Source organism: Schistocerca piceifrons, chromosome 2, assembly GCF_021461385.2.
Source record: "Schistocerca piceifrons isolate TAMUIC-IGC-003096 chromosome 2, iqSchPice1.1, whole genome shotgun sequence".
NCBI classification, from domain to species: Eukaryota; Metazoa; Arthropoda; class Insecta; order Orthoptera; family Acrididae; genus Schistocerca; species Schistocerca piceifrons.
Window position 1 is genome coordinate 307,918,305 of NC_060139.1, and position 7,951 is coordinate 307,926,255.

Consider the following 7,951-nt stretch of genomic DNA (forward strand, 5'->3'; position numbering starts at 1 on the left):
GTGGTAATGCAGTGACAAAAAATGGGCTAAGACTTGTCTTAACAAGCCTGAAGAGAACTTAAAATGACTGCCAAAAATTATACAAAATGAAACAGACTGCACAGTCAGTAAAATATTTCTAATAACATATTTACTCTTTTAAGATATAAATCACAAGCCAAGTGTTTTTGATGAAATGTGATCAATAGCCAAAGTACCCAGAAAAAATGTGAAGCAAACAGTTTTTTGTTAATCTTATTTATGCATACTTGTCATTTATATGTGTCAAAGTACACGAATGTGTCAATGTACATGAATAAACTGTCAAAACTTTACATGCCCAAAGAACTGTTTTTATATAAGCAGCACGCCTTGCTGTAGCAGGAAAAAGAAGGGAACCAGCAGAAAAATGCTCATGTTGGATCACAGAAAATGTGAACATATTCCTATTTAAAAGAATCTGACAGAGAAGTGGAGAAATGTCACTTCACATGAACTGGACATTCAAACACAATCTTGGTTACACTACCGGCAAGTACTGCAAACGCTTTCTTGCTATCCCTGTGACAAAATGTTTTAAAACTTCCTCAGACTGGGTGTTGGTACGCTATTGGAAATAGGTCCAACTTACATATTAGGTATACTATTGTTATACCACTATGAATGAAAATCTGAGACACTCTAAAGTATAAAATTTTAAAGTACTTCAAGTCTTGGTAGTCACTATTTTATTTAAGCCTTGGTTCTTTTACTTCTTGTGTTAGTGATCTCAGACACCATACTTCCACTCAATAGATATCGACAGAAGTCACTGTAAGTTCCTGATGCTAAGTTGAGATCTGATCTCTGAGGAGTGTAAGGTGTGGAGAAATCAGGAAGGAGAACTTTGTCACTATGTTAATGCGGGACGTAAGATGGAGAATATTATCCATCTCCTACACAATAATGCCACTTTAGGCATTCATGTGAGCTGATAACAAGCAGTGATGATGTAAATTACACACAGAAGTAACAATGTCCTGTAAAAGAATATCATAGAGTTTTTCATGATGAAACACTCTCATTATTGCTTCACTACAGTTGAGCCTCTTAAAACATGTAGTTTTCTTGCTTTTAACGAGAAAAAGGTTGAATTGTAATCTAACCTAGACCTCAGGCTACGCTACATATCAGTCTGCGACCACAGAAAGCTTTTCAGCTGTTAGGTTCATTGGTAACTCACTACCAAATCTTTGCATTTTGACCTAACCTAAACCACAGTTTCTGTTGCAGATCAATCTGTTACCACAGAAAGCTTTTCTGCTTTCGCATTCATTGGATTTACTACAGATCAGTGTGTCATCACAGAAATCTCTCCTGCTATCAGACTTGTTGGCTTCACCAGCTTACAAAGAAAAACTGTTGCATTCCAACCTAATCTAGACCTCTGGCTGCACTACATATCAGTTTGTCACCATAGACATCTTTTCCACTGTAAGATTCGCTGGCTTTGCCAACTATTATCCATATTGTCACACTCCATCCTAACCTAGACCTCCAGCTTAACCAATCCATTATTGTGACATTAAGCTGTTCTGTTGATTCATGAGGTATCTACTTTCTCAGAAATTCTGGACTTCTTCCATAATGCTAAAAAAATATATCTCTGGAATAAATGACGACTAACTGAAACCCTCAGCTGCCGACAGGTGTTGTTGATATACCTCGATGCGGACAGCTGAAAATGTGTGCCCCTTCCAGGACTCGAACCCGGGATCTCTTGCTTACATGGCAGACGCTCTATCCATCTGAGCCACCGAGGACACAGATGAATAGCGTGACTGCAGGGACTTATCCCGTGCACACTTCCCATGAGACTCACATTCCAAACTGTCCACAATTCTACATATGTAATGTACCTTATAGACATTTGCCTATTCACTCATTACTCGCGCACGCTTTGGCGATTCCCGTAAGCCGGCCGAAGTGGCCGTGCCGTTAAAGGCGCTGCAGTCTGGAACCGCAAGACCGCTACGGTCGCAGGTTCGAATCCTGCCTCGGGCATGGATGTTTGTGATGTCCTTAGGTTAGTTAGGTTTAACTAGTTCTAAGTTCTAGGGGACTAATGATCTCAGAAGTTGAGTCCCATAGTGCTCAGAGCCATTTGAACCATTTTGATTCCCGTAAGAGTTTGGGCAACCTGTGCGCATTCGCACAGACGAAGGTCAATGGCTGGGTAGCCTTTAACTATATATATATATATATATATATATATATATATATATATATATATATATATATATATATATATATGAAGACAGTAATTGTTCTCGAAAGAACAGATTACTGTTGTTGACTGTGCAGCTTTTCCCTGGAATAAATGACTAACTGAAACCCTCAGCTGCCGACAGGTGTTTTTGATATACCTCGATGTGGACAGCTGAAAATGTGTGCCCCGACCAGGACTCAAAAAGCTGCACGGTCAACAACAGTAATCTGTTCTTTCGAGAACAATTACTGTCTTCATATATATATAGTTAAAAGCTACCCAGCCATTGACCTTCATCTGTGCGAATGCGCACAGGTTGCCCAAACTCTTACGGGAATCGCCAAAGCGTGCGTGAGTAATGAGTGAATGGGCAAATGTCTATAAGGTACATTACATATGTAGAATTGTGGACAGCTGGGAAGCGTGCAAGGGATAAGTCCCTGCAGTCGCGCTATTCATCTGTGTCCTCGGTGGCTCAGATGGATAGAGTGTCTGCCTTGTAAGCAGGAGATCCCGGGTTCGAGTCCCGGTTGGAGCACAAATTTTCAGCTGTCCACATCGAGGTATATCAAAAACACCAGTCGGCAGCTGAGGGTTTCAGTTAGTCATCATTTATTCCAGGGAAAAGCTGCACGGTCAACAACAGTAATCTGTTCTTTTGAGAACAATTACTGTCTTCATATATATATAAATATATCTCTCTTTTCACTCTTCCTCCCTCTTGACATGTACTCAATTGCCATCTGCTGATTGCAAACACTAACATCAAACAATTGCCAACATCAGCACACAAGGCACACATAGTAAGTCACCGTTAGACAAAACTAGTATAGAAATGGAAATTATGGTAATAGGGTATACACCAGTACTTACCAATAGCAGATTAATATCCCCAATAAGGTCACATCCAAGAAATCAAGGTCATATATGAACTCCAAAAAACATCCTAATACTTCAAAACCAAACTTGAAACAAAATTAATGAAACAAAAGTAACTGCAAAAATTAAAATAAAAAAACGAAAAATGCATCTCCATTCCAAAACAGCAACTTAACTCTCTTTATTTGGCACATAGACCCTCACCATACCTTCCAAAAAGAACTCAAACAAGCACTAATTTTGTGGAAGATTCTTCCTCCAGACATACTAATCTAAATGATTTTGTAGTACTGTTTTTTGTTCCTTAATTCAACAGAATGATTTACAGCCAAATGTATGCACACAATTTTGTCTAATGTGTTATAACTAGTCTGCCCAACTGACATAATGATTGAAACATCTGCTGTATAACTTTTTACTAACTTAAACATAGTACAAGCTATCCTATCTTTAAATACCTCAAAAATCACGTCTGGAGAAGAGTGATTTCCTCAAACAACTGCCCAGATGCCCATGGTCCAAAAACATCATGCTCTCTCTCATCCCTTTTTCTTTTTTCTTTTTTTTTTCAAATTGCAATTTGTCAATTTCTATAACAAACCCCACCCCACCAATTTTTCCCCCTCTCATAACAAAATCTGAACAAACTTCCTGGCAAAACAAATACCAGTCTATAACAGTTTTATGGTCTGTTTCTTACAATAGCAAGCCATTAGATTGTACTGTCTGGCAAGACTAATGACGCCCATTGGCTCCCTCAGTTCATCGTCAAATTTCACAACATTGAGGACTATGTTGTTCCCCATTCCCACTGTTTTCCACATCTTCAAAATATGAAGCAGAACTTTGCCCCACGCTCACCTCTATATTTCATGATTCTAATAATAACTGAAAAGTAATTTTAAATCCCACACAAAGATTAAAAAAATTACTTTCTATATAAACCAATGAGATTATGATCAATAGGATGTAAGGCTACACAGAAATTCGATTCAAGATATGCATCAAAATGTGATGTCATAGCAGCCATTACATCACAGGGCAAAGCCAACAGCTAGTATCAAACATTCCTCTAGATTTGCCCCATCCAATAGCTACACCACTTCCATTGCCATTCAGTTAACATTCACATACAGAGAAACCCCATGCACAACACAAATGTCCCACCTTATAAAACTACATTAAATAAATTTTCTTCAGCAGTTGACGATCATCATCTATCGGTCCTAAACACATTGTGCTACATACAACTCCAACAAAGTAGCATCTTGCACTAAACCAGATATCTCTGATTGGATAGTGTTGAAGTGTTTTACTTTCCTGTTTGAGGTTTTATGTAACTGCTGGCTCACTCCTTATAGCTGAAGCTGAGTCGGAACACTTCCTGATATCTGTCACTCGAAATAACATCTGACATATTTACCTTTTTATTTTAATTTGGTCATTGTAGCTGATTCTCTTCAAGTAGAGGTCCTGCTAATCAGTGCCTTTGAAATCCCATGTGTAGCCAAGGAAAGGCTTGACTTCTTCAAGTTCTGCAGCTGTTATTGGAGCAAAAGAAGATAACTTCCACCCATATCATAAGAAAGCACGTCCACTATTTTCCTTTCACAAACAGATATTTCTTTAAGTGGTGCAGATCATGAATTTGAATAGAACATGCCTTTATATGACATACACCTTCAAGGCACAACATAACAAAACAGATTACAATATATTTCATTTTACACAAAACCATCTTGTCTTTTGTTTTCATTCTTGGAGAGTGTGGTTGCTCTTTGACAATCAAGCCACTACCAAGTCGCGATGCCAAAATGTAAAAGGCCCCACCCACAGCAGGTGAATCCCTTTATTTGTCACCGCTTCTTGCTGTTTTCTCATATTCCACACCTCTCATTTGATGTCAGCTCATAAGAAAACAAACACCTGTGCATAGTATTTGTTCCACAACTTACTCCCTACTTAATGTTATTCTGTCACAATCATGTTTCCTTGTACTACACAACAAGTGGAAATGTTGTTTGCCACAATGGCATGTAACACTTCAGTGTGCACTATAGTCCCCTAAATATCACTCTCCTAGGGACCCGGAATACAAAATGAGACCACTTAACAGCACACACAGAAGCATTTAGACCATTGTCCTTCCCAAACTCCATATGTCAACAGAACAGTAAGGAATCATCGTATCATTTTAGGTATTATCTACTATGTGCACCACGTCAGTTTGCAGAGTTTAGATTTAGATATAGAGCATGCGACAATCAGCAAACACCCATCTCCAATTCTTTAAACAATCAAATTCCCCTGTATAAAACATCATATCTCCTTATGTGTAGTGCAGTGATATAATTTTGCAGGTACATCAGTGGTATATGTGGATTCTGTCTTCAAAATGTGTTGCAAATAGAACTAGTAGTTAAGAAGTAATAAATTAAAATGTCATACCTGATGTTGCAGTTTTAATGCACAAACAGAACTTTTTTCCTACCATCATTTTGTAAAGTTTGTTTGTGTCATCGATTGTAAATGAGAATCTCCATTTATTTTATAGATATAGTTATGGTACACACACAATCACTCTACTCATATTAGTGATAACATTCATTTAACAAGCTAGAGACTCAGTAAATAAAATGACAGTGTGAGGCACATCATGTTATTAATTTCTCTGCCCAGTCAAAGTAATTAGAACTCATTCATGAAGAACATTCTTAAATACTGGACACAAACAGTCTGGGCAATTTGCACATTGTGAGTTATGCTGCCTCAAGATATATACAAAGTTTCTAATTGCAATACTCAATTTATTATGTTAAACCTTTAAGAGGAAGAGGAGACTACAGTTTTTTGGACATATATTCAGAATGGATAACAACAGACTAACCAAGCGGATATTCACATTACTCAATAGCTACAAATCCAAGCCAGCATGGTTCATAGAGACTGAAAAGGACATTGAAAATGCTGGAGTTACAATAGACACAATAGAAAACAGAACACATTTCAGAAAGGCAGTTCAAAAGGCAGAATTTCAGGAGAGAAAGAAAATAACTAGACGAAAGTGGACTCAAGAAGAAAGGGAACAACACTCTAAAAGGATGAAGGAAACTTGGAAACTGAAGAAATCTAATACAATGAAGAGTAGCCAACCCTCCAAATGGGTTATTCGAAAGAAAAAAAAAAAAAATGAACTGACCATGACAGCAATTTAAATTTTTAAATTTGGTCAATAACTGTATGAAACACTGAAAATCAAATCTGGAAACCATTAGATAGGCTACCTGCAACTGGAAACATGCCTCGGGTTAGCCATTTAATAAATATAGATGTGCCATTCCTCTGCAGACTGTCATCTTGCTGTTAAGTCAAACAGCAGCTTGCAGCTGGAGGATGTGGACTGGCTGGTGGAGATGGGCAACAGGTTTTGGACAGTCAAACCAACTGTTCAGTCTTAGCATACATCACACCAGTCACTCAAAGGGATGCCAGACTAACTGTAAGATACCTGTGGCAGAAAATCACACCTACCTTCAAATAGTTATTTTCAGCGTTGCATTTACAAACAGGCCATCTACACTGCAGCCTAGTGACTTTGCCACAAAGGTGCCTGCACCATAAAAATTTAAGATATAGAAAATTTCTTTTCATTAATACCATAGTATAAATGTAAAAGGTGTGGATATGGATGTAATTATTTTGTATGGATTTTTTCAGCTGTTTCAGACGACAGTAAGTGTGACTTAAGTTAGCATATACATTGCAAATTCTTCAAATTCCCAATGGTACCATGATACTTCAATAGGCAAAGCCACTAAGACTTTTAAAAGAATGGTTGCCAGTTTGAAAATTAATTTAAGTATCACTATAATAAAAATTTATGTTACATTTGTCATCAAGCAGCTAAATAAAAATAATACTGGAGCAGTGGACTAGTGATATTCTTCCTGAATAAGTTTTAATTATTTTTGACTGGGCAAAGAAATTAATTACAAGTTGCCTATGTGCCTCACACTGTCATGGCATTTACTAAGTCTCTGGCTTGTTATATGAATGTTGTCATTAGTATGGATATAGTAATTGAGCATACAGTTATATGTTCCAAATAGGTGGAGATTCTTATTTACACATGATTTAGCCTCTAAGACTGGGGAAAGTCAATATTCCTAGTGCCTTGAAAATTGGCTTAGTCATTGCATGAGGTGGTGACTGTGTCATGATAATCACTATTTGTTTTTTCCATGATAAATATTTTCTTGTGTGTTGACCAATGGAAAGGAATGCCATGTGAAAGGATTTCACTGGCCATTGAAATGTCAACAGTTCCTATGGAACTCAATTGAAACCTTCAATTCAGTTCTCTGCAACCGTATCAAAGGCTGCCTAATTTGCTTAGCCATTTGTCTCTGTGAATATTTCATTGTAGCATTTTATCCACCCAAACTCAAGGAATTTAGCCTTAGTATACTATTCAATAGTTTCATTTTCAAACAACTATTGGTTCTTTAGATGATTTATGGTTACTTCATGGGCAGAAGATCATATGAGAAGATTTATTGATTTATTGATTCATCCTATAAATCTTTCCAGATTGTGGGGTACAGAAAACACACACACACATTATATATATGAGGGAAACATTCCACTTGGGAAAAATATATCTAAAAACAAAGAAGATGTGACTTACCAAACGAAAGCGCTGGCAGGTTGATAGATACACAAACAAACACAAACATACACACAAAATTCAAGCTTTCGCAACCAACGGTTGCTTCATCAGGAAAGAGGGAAGGAGAGGGAAAGACGAAAGGATGTGGGTTTTAAGGGAGAGTGTAAGGAGTCATT

General features: G+C 37.4%; 1 non-coding gene across 1 annotated transcript; it reads left to right on the forward strand.

Annotated features, from left to right (window-relative positions):
* Positions 1–2,691: 2,691 nt before the first annotated feature.
* Positions 2,692–2,765, forward strand: Trnat-ugu. Its single transcript has one exon. It is a non-coding gene; the product is annotated as a tRNA-Thr (tRNA).
* Positions 2,766–7,951: the final 5,186 nt, after the last annotated feature.